Source organism: Lactuca sativa, chromosome 4 (genome assembly GCF_002870075.4).
Source record: "Lactuca sativa cultivar Salinas chromosome 4, Lsat_Salinas_v11, whole genome shotgun sequence".
NCBI classification, from domain to species: Eukaryota; Viridiplantae; Streptophyta; class Magnoliopsida; order Asterales; family Asteraceae; genus Lactuca; species Lactuca sativa.
In genome coordinates, this window is record NC_056626.2 from 308,332,513 (window position 1) to 308,346,023 (window position 13,511).

Genomic DNA, 13,511 nt, shown 5'->3' on the forward strand with positions numbered 1-13,511 from the left:
CATCGCCGCCTGTGGTTTATACAACAAGCACTAAATCCATAGCTGCCAAGGTACTAAGTCCATAGCTACCAATGTTCAACTATACGGTACTAAATCCATAGCTACCAACGTACATATATAAGGCACTAAGTCTATAGTTGCCAGGATTCTTAAATTACAACTAGTGAACACATAGTTCAAAACATCTGGTAAACACGTAGTTAAAATATACCTGGTAAACACATAGTTCAGAACATCTAGTGAACAGATAGTTCAAAATTACTTAATGAACACCTAGTTCAAAATTACTTAAGGCGGCTAGGGTTTCTGCCACGTGTCATGCCCTTAGACAGCTGCATCTTCGGAAGGTCATAACTTTTGCATACGAGCTCCGTTTTCGATGTACTTTATATCCACACGTAGGTGGAGATGTACTCTAAAAATTATTTTATCATAAACTCAATTTTTATGATTCTCGGTGTCGTGTCGGTTTTGTCGCGAAACTTTGACAGGTCATAACTCTTTCATTATAACTCGGATTTCAGTGTTCTTTATATGTAAGCAAACCTTGTGACATATACTAAAACTTAGTTGAGATTATTTATTTTAAATAATCCTCTATAAAAAATTCATTTTGACACTTGTCGTCTCTAAATTGACTAGCCCGAATCTGCAAGCGTTACATTCTCCTCGACAGGAAGTCGAAGGATCTGAGGAACAAGAGGGTCAAGTTGGTAAAGGTGCAATGGCAGCACCGCAAGGGCTCAGAATGGAGATGGGAACTGGAGGATGAGATGAGGGAGCACTACCCAAAGCTTTTTCCAGCCACAGTAGCATACTTCGAGGACAAAGTCTAAGATTAGTGGGGGAGATTTGTAGCGCTTGCTTCCTGGTACATATTGTAAATATGAATTTTTTTCATTTTCTCTGCGACTCAGCAAGTTGGAAGCCCCAACTTCTCGTGTCAAGGTGAAACTTGGACGCGGGTGGAAGGACCTACTCGCCGAGTCGAATGCCCGGACTCGACCAGTAGGCATGTCTGGATGAAACCCTAATTTTAAGGGTCTGCACACTATTTAAACACCTTAACTGGCTTCCTTTACAGCCTCCAACACCTTCAGACCTTCCTCACGAAACCCTAACCAATTTTGGGTGTTATTGAGCTCTTTGTGCCATTTTGTGTGTGTCAGAAGCTTGGGAAGAAGGAGAAAGCTTGGGAGATCAAGAGAAGGCAAGTAGATCCAAACGTTTTGGCACATTTCCAGCTTGCTTAAGGTAAAAAGCTTCAACCTTGGCCGTTTATCTCTTAGATTTCTAGTTAGGGCAAGTTTGTACCCTTTCTAAGCTTTAGTAGAGCCATTTTCTGGATTTTGTGGTCCTAAGGGGGTATAAGTTCAGCTCTTGAACCATTGAGGGTTCCCATGACATAAAGGTGCCATCTTTATGGCCATGGGAGTCATATGCACCATGTGGACCTCATTTTTCGGTCTTTTGGGCTTAAAGATCCATGCCTGTGGGTAAAGTTTGTGACTTTACGTGTAATATGGACCGTAGGAGGTTAGATTTGTGTTCTGGATGCTTTAAGGCTGACTAAAATCTACTAAATAGTTTTGGAAATAGAGGGACTCGGAGAGTCCAAGACTAAAAGTGTCAACTTGCATGAAGAAGGACTCGACGAGTTCATGGGGAACTCGGAGTCAAGGACTAAATGTCCCAACTAGCATGAAGACGGACTCGACGAGTTAAAGGAGAAACTCACCGAGTCATGTGCAAAGGTCATGACTCTTTAAGAAGGACAACTCGGCGGGCTCTTAAAAGACGCGACGAGTAGGATTGAAACTTGTAGTATTTGTGGATTATGGAACTCAACAAGTTGGTGGGCCAACTCGGCGAGTCGAGTCAACCAGATGTTGACTTTGACCAAAATTTGACTTTGACCAAGGTGTTGACCTTGACTTTGACTGTGACCTGATTTGACATTTAAAAAGGGTTAAGAGCATGAAGTGATAATTAAGGAAGGTTGTTATGTGTACGAGTTGAGAGGAGTTGACCCTGGCGTCGAGGACAGTTCAGACGTAGCATGACATTGAGGTGAGTTACCTTCCAGTAGAGGTGGGTCTAAGGCCACATTGCCGACCCACTAGTAAGAGCTTGTAGTTAGATGATTGTCTGTGTGATAATTGTCTGGTATGCCACTATCTGTTTTGTTTTATGTTCCAGTATGTTATGATTCTATGTGGTAGTGGTAGGGGTGAAATAGTCTCCGATATCTGGTTGAAATAGACCAAAGGGGATGCCAGCACCCAGATATGCTAGGTAATTATCCGGTTGAAATAGACCAAAAGGGAGGCCAACACCCAGATATGCTAGGCAATTATTCGGTTGAAATAGACCGAAGGGGAGGCCGGCACCGAGATATGCTTGGCTAGATATGTTATTGTATGGTATGTGGTATGATGGGGGAACTCTCTAAGCTCCATGCTTATAGTTTTAAGTTTTGATTTCAGGTACTTTTTCTTCGAAAAGAAAGGAGCTGGCACGGTAGCAGCGCATCCCACACATGATTTCCGCACTATGATGTTCTTGGGATTGTACTCTGACATTATTATTATTCCACGACATGATTTATGACATTTGACTTATGGGATTATGGATTGATATGATATTGATGATGTTTTTCAGTAAACGGTTTTATAAGTAACATAATTAAAAAAATGGTCATGATTTTTGGGATGTTACACCATTCATCTATGATTAACATCAAGCTACCCTTTGCCACTCTTTCCTGTCCTAGATTAGTATGTCGGTTAACCACACATGCTCCACTAACGACTTAGTAAGGTGTAAAGTGCAATTCCATGGAATAGCACCAATTTCACATTTTTCCTAAAGTAACTAAGATTGGGAATTTAATAAAAGTGTAGTTACTTTATAATTATCATTATACTTTTAACGATAATTAATATCCTATCCTACCCGTTTGGCTAATGACCCTCCACCAGTCAAGGAAGCGGTGGTGAGAGTGGACACCCATTAAACCACCATTTTATAGGCAGTAACCTTATACCCCCCTTATAGACCGACCTCATGAATGAGGCCTACTAATAGTAAATCTGACTTGTCTTGTACATATACATATATATATATATATATATATATATATATATATATATATATATATATATATATATATATATATATATTATTAAGCTTTTACTATTATAATAGTATAAGGGTTGGATTTTAAACTTTTAAAATTCTAAGGTTTGGAATTAAATGTTTCGCTAGTGAGACTTTACAAATTCCAAAACTTGAGGGAAAGTTTTGTAACTTTCAAAACTTTTGGTTTCCATAACTTATGAAAACTTATGAGTTTTTAATGTTCATGAATGAGAATCTTCATATTACTTGAGGACAAGTTACAAAACTCACTTCAAGAACAACTTAGATCAATTTTAGCTTACAACATTATCATATAATTTCACTATTGATGTAATCTAACTCATATCAAGGCAATTCATACCAAATAATACAAATAATATCTTATTATCTTAAAATTTGACAATTGTCCTTTAATTGGATGAGGATCATCATTACCAAATCAGAAAATACATTTTTTTATGATTACAAAACAGTTTGTGATAATGATCGTAAACCAATTCTGGCCAAAAACTCTAAATTCTGCAACCAGAAGCATCTACTCAACGAGTACATGAACTAGACTCGTCGAGTTGCCCTTTTACTGAGTGGGCTCGTCGAGTCAGGCATTGGACTTGGCGAGTTCATCAGTCAGAGGCCAGAAAATCGATTTTTTCAGCTTTGAAAATTAGCAAGCATCAAATATAACATAAAACAATCATATGCTCTTATACCACTTTTAGTTATAAGCACTATAACACTCATATGGTGCACATGCAACCCTAGATGCTTTGGATCTACGTTTTCTCTAATTATACATGTATTTTCAGTTTTCCAAAGCACACATCCTAACTAGCATACAATAGAGGATATACAATATAAAACTCATAGTTTGATGAATACCTCTTATGTAGTTTGAAATTCTTGGCCTTAGAAAGCTTTAGCACCTCAAGTGTGATGCCTCTAATGTTTCACAAACACCAAATTCAAGAGGAGACTTGAGAGAATAGGCCAGTTAGCACAAAATTGATTATCACTCTCTTAGAATGAATGGGGCAACCGATTTTGGCTCTAGGGGATTGCTTTTATAGTGTTACAAAGGCTAAGGTTTCATCCATGCAAACCCTAATGCACCATGACCCTTCATATTACTTAGGCTCCATGGGTTAAACCTCCATGGACTATCCATGTTGGTTTAGCCTATCCTAATTAACCATCCATCTTTGGCCCACACTATAAGAATCATTGATTTACTTAAGGAGTCCCCATATATTAATTAGTCTCTTTTGATCACTAAATTAATTCCAAATTAAGTATTGATCAATACTAATTAAATAATATGATTTCTCAATTAATATATTATACTTATAACATATTAATAAATCACAAATAACGTTTCTCTCAAAAGTCCATCCTATCAAATTGCACTTGTGAAGGCGACCTAAAAGGACCATGCTATAATCAGGTCAAGTACATCCCAATTATAGTTATAGGCTTAGACAACAAATCCAACACATACAACCCCAAAAGATCAAAGTATGTCACTACAAAAAAACATATCAGAGTAAATCTTAAAATACGGAAAAAGGTGGTGTGTGATCTGCTATCTTCCTGGGATCTTCCCTTTCTGATCCCACCGTTGTTACGGGTACGTTACTCCTCGACAACTCTTTTGCATGTATTATTTTTTATTCTATTGTAGTGAGAAGTTTTGCTAGTCATGCATTCAAGAATCTTCTCAAGCATAAATCCTAACCTTTAACCGAAACATTTACCATTGAGATGGCTAACGGAAAGAAAGAGAGCACTAACGACATATTCATAGGCCGTACCCTTACCCTAAACGACCATTCCTTCCCAACCGACGTTATGCCAGTTTCCAAAAAAAGCTTCAACGTCATCATTGACATGGATTGGTTGAGCCCCAATCGTGCTGATATCCTTTGCTATGAAAAAGCCATTCGCCTCAATCTGTCCTCGGGCGAAGCCCTCATAATCTACGGTGATAAAATCAGCTCAAACCTTCGTATCATTTCATGCATTCAAGCCCAAAAATATCTACGAAAGGAATGCCATGCAGTCCTACCCCATGTCGTTAATGATAAGCAGGAAGTTAAAGACCTCGAGAGCATCCCTGAAGTCTACAACTTTCCTAATGCCTGCTCCGAAGATCTTCCCGGAATCCCTCCTGAGCGCCAAGTCGAGTTTCGTATCGACTTAATTCCCGGAGCTACTCCTGTAGCTAAATCCCCATACCGTCTAGCACCGGCAGAAATGCAAGACTTATCCAACCAACTCAATGAACTACTCAGCAAGGGATTCATAAGACCAAGTTCCTCACCCTAGGGAGCCCCGGTCTTGTTTGTGAAAAAGAAAGATGGGTCCTTTCGGATGTGCATAGATTATCGTGAATTGAACAAGCTTACCATAAAAAACCGTTATCCCCTACCCAGAATCGACGACCTCCTCGATCAACTCCAAGGAACCGGCTATTTCTCAAAAATAGACCTGAGATCAGGGTACCACCAGTTGTGAGTTCATGAGAGTGATGTTCCCAAGACAACATTTCGAACACGCTATGGTCACTACGAGTTTGTAGTAATGTTCTTTGGTCTAACCAACACACCCGCAATATTCATGGATCTGATGAATCGGGTGTGCCGCCCTTTCCTAGACAAGTTTGTGATAGTTTTCATTGATGATATACTTGTCTACTCTCTGAGTGAGGAAGATCGTAGACAGCACATGAGGCTAGTGTTAGAAACACTAAGGGTGGAGAAACTTTATGCAAAGTTTTCAAAGTGCGAATTCTGGATCAGAAAAGTAACTTTTCTTGGTCACGTGGTTAGCGAGGAAGGCATGCACGTGGGCCCTTCCAAAATCAAGGCGATTGGGAATTGGTCAGCACTGAAGACGCCCACAGAAATCCGTCAATTCTTGGGTCTCGCTAGCTACTATCACAGGTTTATCCATAATTTCTCCAGGATTGCTAAGACTTTAACAACCCTGACTCAGAAAGCTATACCCTTTAGTTGGGGAGAAAAGCAAGACACTGCATTCCAAACATTGAAGCAGGCCCTATGCAGTGCACCTATCTTATCTCTGCCTGAAGGGACATAGGACTTTGTTGTCTACTGTGATGCATCCAATCAGGGCCTAGGCTGTGTGCTCATGCAGTGAGGAAAGGTTATTGCCTATGCCTCGAGATAACTGAAGGCATACGAAATCAATTATACAACTCACGATCTGGAGTTGGGAGTAGTGGTCTTTGCGTTAAATATTTGGAGACACTATCTATATGGAACAAAGTGTATTGTCTTTACCAACCATAAAAGCCTACAACATATCTTCGATTCAAAAGAGTTGAACATGAGGCAACGAAGATGGGTAGAACTACTCAGTGATTATGAGTGCGAAATACGCTACCATCCTGACAAGGCCAATGTGGTAGCGGATGCCCTCAGCCGAAAAGAGTATTTAGGTTGTAGAGTGAAGGCACTGACAATGACCATCCATTCCTATATGTCTGCTCAAATCAGAGAGGCTCAACTAGAAGCCTTAAAACCAGAGAACATGTCGGATGAAGCCTTGAGGGGAATGGAAAAGAACTTGGAGATCAGAGGAGACGGAGTTTACTATTTCATGAACCAGATCTGGACCCCAAAGTTCGGCGGTCACAGGGAGGTTGTAATGAATGAAGCTCACAAGACTAGATATTTCATTCACCCAAGTTCAGATACGATGTACCTGGATCTCAAAAAGCTCTATTGGTGGCCAAACATAAAATCAGAGATCGCTACCTTCGTGGGCATGTGCCTGAATTGCGCCAAGGTAAATGTGGAATATCAAAAGCCCTCAGGTGTACTTTAGCAGCCACAAATACCTGAGTGGAAGTGGGAAAGGATTACGATGGATTTCGTCACCAAGTTGCCCAAGTCTCCGAGTGGGCACGATACCATCTGGGTAATTGTTGACCGATTGACCAAATCCGCCCACTTCCTTCCAATCAAAGAGACATTCAAGATGGAGAGACTTACATGAATCTACATCCAAGATATAGTTCATATGCATGGTGTACCTGTGTCCATTATCTCCGATCAGGATAGCAGATTCACCTCGAGATTTTGGTAGTCACTGCAAAAGGCTCTTGGAACTAAGCTAGATATGAGCACAACATACCATCCACAGACCGATGGGAAAAGTGAGAGGACCACTCAAAAAATGGAAGACATGTTGAGAGCATGTGTCCTATAATTTTTTAAGTCGTGGGACACCCATTTTCCCTTGGTCGAGTTCTCCTACAACAACAGCTACCATACCAGCATCAAGGTTGCGCCGTTTAAAGCACTCTATAGTCGTAAGTGTAGATCCCCTCTATGTCGGGCTGAGGTGGGTGAAACGCAGTTAGCTAAAGGTCAAGTCCCCGATAGCACTCTTACAGGCCCAGAAATCATCCGTGAAACCACAGAAAATATCGTACAAATCCAGGAACGACTAAAAGCTTCAAGAGGTAGACAAAAGAGCTATGCCGATAAGAGATGAAAACCTTTGGAGTTCCAGGTTGGTGATCGTGTTCTTTTGAAGGTCTCACCCTAGAAAGGCATGATACACTTTCGAAAGCGTGGAAAGCTGAATCTGAGATACATAGGACCGTTCGAGATCCTCGCTAGGATCGGTCCCGTAGCCTACAAACTTCGTTTACCCAGACAGCTTAGTAATATCCATCCGGTCTTCCACGTCTCGAATCATAAAAAGTGTTTATCTGTCGAAACCCTTGGTATCCCTATTGATGAGATCGAGATCAATAAGAACCTTAATTTCATGGAAGAACCAGTCGAAATCATGGATCGAAAAGTCAAAAGAACAAAACAAAGTCGTATACCGATAGTGAAGGTCCGTTGGAATGCCAAGCGGGGACCTGAATTCACTTGGGAGCGTGAAGACCAGATGAAACAGAAATACCCGCATTTTTTTCCGAGTCCATGATTTTTATTATGTGTTTGAATTTCGGGACAAAATTGCCTCTATCGGGGGGATGATGTGACAACCCAAATCTTTTTCCGTTAATGTTAGCCCGATTCCGTTAATAAAAATTTGAATTTTATTTAATTTTGTCAAATTCTTCTGATTTGGAAATCATTGAAGTTATATAATTGAATTTTCTTTTATAATTCGGAACCAAAATCATGTGAAAAGCCGAGTTTCCTTCGAAAATCAACGAAAATCCGGCCTGACTGGTGTTTACGGCCGTGAACCCGATCACGGACGTAAACCGATCACGACCGTAAAGCCATTCATGGATGGACCCCACCACCGACCATACCCCCACCCAATATATACGAGACTCCCACCCTCATTTGAATTTTTCTGGCCGCGAACACACTTTCTCTCTCTAAAAATCGTCACTCAAAAACACAAGGAAACACAAGATTTCTCTTCGTTTATCATTCTATCCGCCTTGGAACTCGTTTTGAAGCATCAAATCATCACTTTTTCATCGAGATCAAGTGTTGCTGTTCTTGATTTTACGGCCGTACACCCTTCAAATCTTCAAACCTTCAAGGGCTGCAAACCGTTTACGGCCGTACACCCTTCAAAAGTTCATATTTCCTTCAAGAACACCGTTCACAGCTGTAAAGCCTTCAAAGGGCTGTTCACGGCCAAGAACAGTTCACGACCATAATCCTCTTCATGGCCGCAAACCCTTCCTAAGTGGTGAACTTGGCTGAAAACCCGTTTTTCCGATTCAATCGAGTCCCAGTAACATTCCTAAACCAAAAATAAGTGTTTTTCTAGCACTATAAATAATGGTTTCGCTAATAAAATACAATTATGTATTTAATTGTTGATTAGGATCCCGTTAGGTACCGCGTGCATCCACCCGAGGGTCTTCACTCCCAGTTTTTCTATCCGACTTTTCACACGACCAACAGTGAGTTCATACCCCTTTGATTTTATGGTTTTAATGCTTTCAGGGGAAGAGTGCAAGCCAAACACAAATGATTTTGTGAATTTAAACAAAAGGATTTCAAAACACTTAAAATTGAGGTAATACGGTGTCCACATTTCATGAAACATTTAGATATTTTATCCCTTTTGTATTATGTTGAGCATAAGGGATGTTTTCGACTTACTGTCAAATTGCATAGTTTTCAGATCAATCCATGATCCAAATACATAATGCACATGCAAACTATAATAGGTATAGTTTGGGGTTTCAATTCAGAGCTTATACATTGCTAAACATATAAACTATGACAGACTTAGTATATGATATACTTGGGTAACAAAGATACTTTATTTCATAATTATTTAAGTATAATTATTACTCTATAAAGTCTACACACGGGTCTGAATACAATAGATCATTACAGAACTACACGTAATCTAGATTATACAGAATTGTGACACTCTACTTCAAAATTGTACCCTTTGGTGTACTGAACTAAATCCTATCATAGTATAACCAGAGTCTCCTGGAGGGACAGCGTGAGATTTGTGAATAGATCTATTCGGGACTGACAATCCCACACCTGAACTGCTAGCTAGAGTTAGGCAGGCATGCCTGGGGTGACACATGTCATATATTCGACACTTGAAGAACTTCGTAAAGGTCACTAGGTCATATCAAGCACGGTTATATGACTCACAATAGTATAAACTAACCTTTTGTTTACAAGATTTCAGTCTTCATTAGTTTTATTTTTATTAATAGAACTGTTATACATTATACGGGAGGATTCCAGGGAATAAAATACATGGTTTTATTTTAATAAATGAAACTGCTATACATACTGGTAGTAACCAGGGTTTTCCAACAGAACATTATATATATAATGGTGTTAGCCAGGGTTTTCGTACTTGTAGATCACTGTAACAAAATCATACATTAGAAATTTTTTGATTTTCTTGGAAGCATACAAATCTTTTCATTGATTCATTAACAGGTTTTCATTTCTAAAACATGCTTATGAACTCACCAACTTTTATGCTGATACTCTCTTTTCAGAACCGGTTGAATTCTCAGGAAATCAGTAGACAGGTACCTCGGCAGACTTTTGAGAAGACAAAGCATATAGAGTCTCATCTTTATTTTGCTAATTTTGATGTATATAAATATAAATCAAACAAATGTAAATACCTTTTTATACATTCAATGTAAAGGTTGTGTTTACTCTGATTACTATGATGCAATTATTGTGATCCTCCTAATGACGTCATCCACCCCCGAACGTTTCTGTCGTTCCAGTTTGGGGGTGTGACACCTTAGACGTTCTAAACATGGTGAGGAAACTAACCTCGCCCTACTGAATCTCACAGAAAAAAATCTCTGGCTGCTGGCTCGCTAAAATCCCCACGCTATCGCAAAATAACATCCAATTAATAATGAGATCCCGACTCACACTCGGATTCCAAACTAGGGTAAAACACCTTTTTACCCTTTCCATAACTTGGCCCAAACCAAATGTCCAAAAAGCCCAAATTCCAAAATAATGATCCAATGCCCAAATATGGCCCATTTTCCAAATTGGGCCCAAACCCCTTCATGGGCCTTTAAACAAAGGTCCATTAAAATATCCTTAGCCCAAAATAATATCCCAATGGCCCAAAAAGGCCCTAATTATCTAGAGTCCAAACATGGCCCAACACCATGAGCCCAAACATTTCAAAGCCCATCTGCTGAGTATGCGGGGCGTACTTAGCTTGTACGCTAAGCATACTCACTTTAGGGCTTGTACGCATGGCGTACCAGCTTGTACGCCCATCATACTCCCAGCTTGGCCAACTTCCTTCATTCAGCACTCATTCGGTTAAGACATCGACCCAAATCTTAGATCTGACTTCCCTAAGGTGGTTTATCATGTAAGGTTGCCAACTTTACGTGCATGCATGGCTTAATGGGGGTCTAGAGCTCAGAAGAGATTAATAAATTACTTAACACATGCATGAGACTAAAACCACCATAAAGTTTGAACCTTTATGCTTAAGAAACCCTTAATATGCCCAGATCAAAGAGGATAAGCTTCATAAACGACCTTAGCTCACAAAACCAACCAAAAATGGACCAAATAACCAAAAGCAAGCCAAGGCATAGATCTATGAAATGACATGACAAGCTTTGAATTTTATACCTCAAAAGCCACAAACTGAAGGTGTTAAAGTTGGATCTATAAGCTCCCCTCTAAAGAACAAGTCTTCAAGCTTCTTCTTCTACCACTTCAAGATGCACAAAACCCTCAAATGATCAAAACAATAGCTCAAAAGGACCACACAAAGGTAAGGAACGAAGTAGATTTTTCAAAGGGTGGAGGTTGGTCTAAAATGTCCAGGAGGTGAGCTAATAAGGATTAAATAGGGAACAAAACCTAAAGTTTAGGGTTTGCCCCTGGCCAATGTACACCCATCGTAACCTACATACGTCCAACGTATGTGGTTCGAGCCCGCGATCAAGACTCTACTAGTACGCCAAGCATACACTATGGTACATCCTGCGTACTAGCCACAAGGACCAGAAATGCAATGTTTTGGGTAAGAAGCGCTAAATATGACACATACCCAATCCAAGTGTTACATAAAAACCATCGGAAACGGAAGCCGAATGTGAGTGTTATGCATTTTATACGGGCCTTAATAGTCTAAGCTTGTGTAAATAAAATAATGTAAAAATTAGCCGACAGAGTCTAAAGGAAAGTTGTAGATCTCGTCAGGGGCTTTTCATGGATATAAAGAACGTCAAAAATGGAGTTCATATGAAGAAGATACGATTTTCTGAAGTTTTTCGAGAAGCGCCACATGCATGTTGGTTGCACGGCACACACCTTCTAGAAGTGGGGCATGGACTATCATATTTGCGACATGTTGTAGAAAAACGGGAGGATCAACTTCTCAGGTGTGCATGGTGCGCACACTAGGAACAACGCGCAATTTTGCTATAAATAGACTTCAGAAAGCTCCCGGGGATGATGTCTAGACTGTATTTTATGATGTTTTCAAATTGGCATTTCCAAACAGTATACTTTGTATATCCAACGGACCCTACCTTTGATATGATCCTACCTGGTTATCCCTTATCAGTTATAGATCAGTAGACTTTGGAATTAATTATGGATCTTGGCTATCTTTATTCTTAAGGAATAGTGGCCTAAGACTTAGTGTTAATTGAACCTAGGTCACGTCAAAGGAAAAGCTATGTGTAAAGTGTAGCAGTGTCCGAGTTTCGAGTCATCACTTTTATCATGTGAGTGTATAGTCTCTTTCATGAACATGATTTTAATACAAGTATTAATTAAAGTATTAAATGTATGTTAGGAATTTTATATGCGAACTATATTCTTATTGCCTAGTTTATGTGTTAGAAATGTATTTAAGAGTATATCACATGTGAACCAAATATGGTTCTATATATGATCAAAAAGGTATATGTCTATTTTCTCACGATAACAATACTAGAAATGTCATCAGGGAAATACACAAATATATTAATACTTAAAATACTCTACGCTAAATATATACATATACACTAAGATAGGATAATGTTATCTAGACAGAGTTGGCATTAGAGGTTTTGTAGCTATGCTCATTAATCATATAAGACTAATTTAATTAAGTTTGATATCGGATAGTCTCATTCAAAACGTGTGTGTAAGTTAGGAATGGAGAGTAGAATTTTCTTCCTTGACACTTTTAGGTGTTGATGTATGGTATATTTGTATGGGAGTACGATATAGTGTTCCACATCGGATGGCCAGATATGTTGGGTCCCGATTAGACAATTATAATGGTATTTCTACATATTCTTGGACAACTAGAAATGGTAGGTCCTGATCAGACAACTGCAACGCTACGTCTGCATATTCTTGGATAACCAAAAATGGTAGGTCCTGATCAGACCACTGTTATCGTATGTATACATATTTCTAAATGGTTCATTAGGCAGGATAATCCCCCTTGATAATCGTAGACTAGAATCTGTAAGGATCGATGGGTGCGGGTAGGATTAGCTATGAGGGTATGTAGATATCCAAATCGGATGCACTTATATATTGTTTGGTAATAATTTCTTGTAAAATATTATTGAAATATATATATATATATATATATATATATATATATATATATATATTATAACATTGTGGGATTGAAATCACTATGTGCTCACCAGGTTTCCCAACCTGACCCACTCAATTAATTTGTATCATAGGTATCAATGCAACGATACATTACACGGAGAGACTAAAGGAGATGTATATCATTAGTGTAAATTAGTGTAATGTTTGTTTATGCTTATGTTTTGTATCAGTTATGACATCCCATGTTTTAAAAGAACATCATTATTGAATGTTTCTTAGGAAATGTTTAATGTTAATATTATCTCACATTGAAATAATATTTTT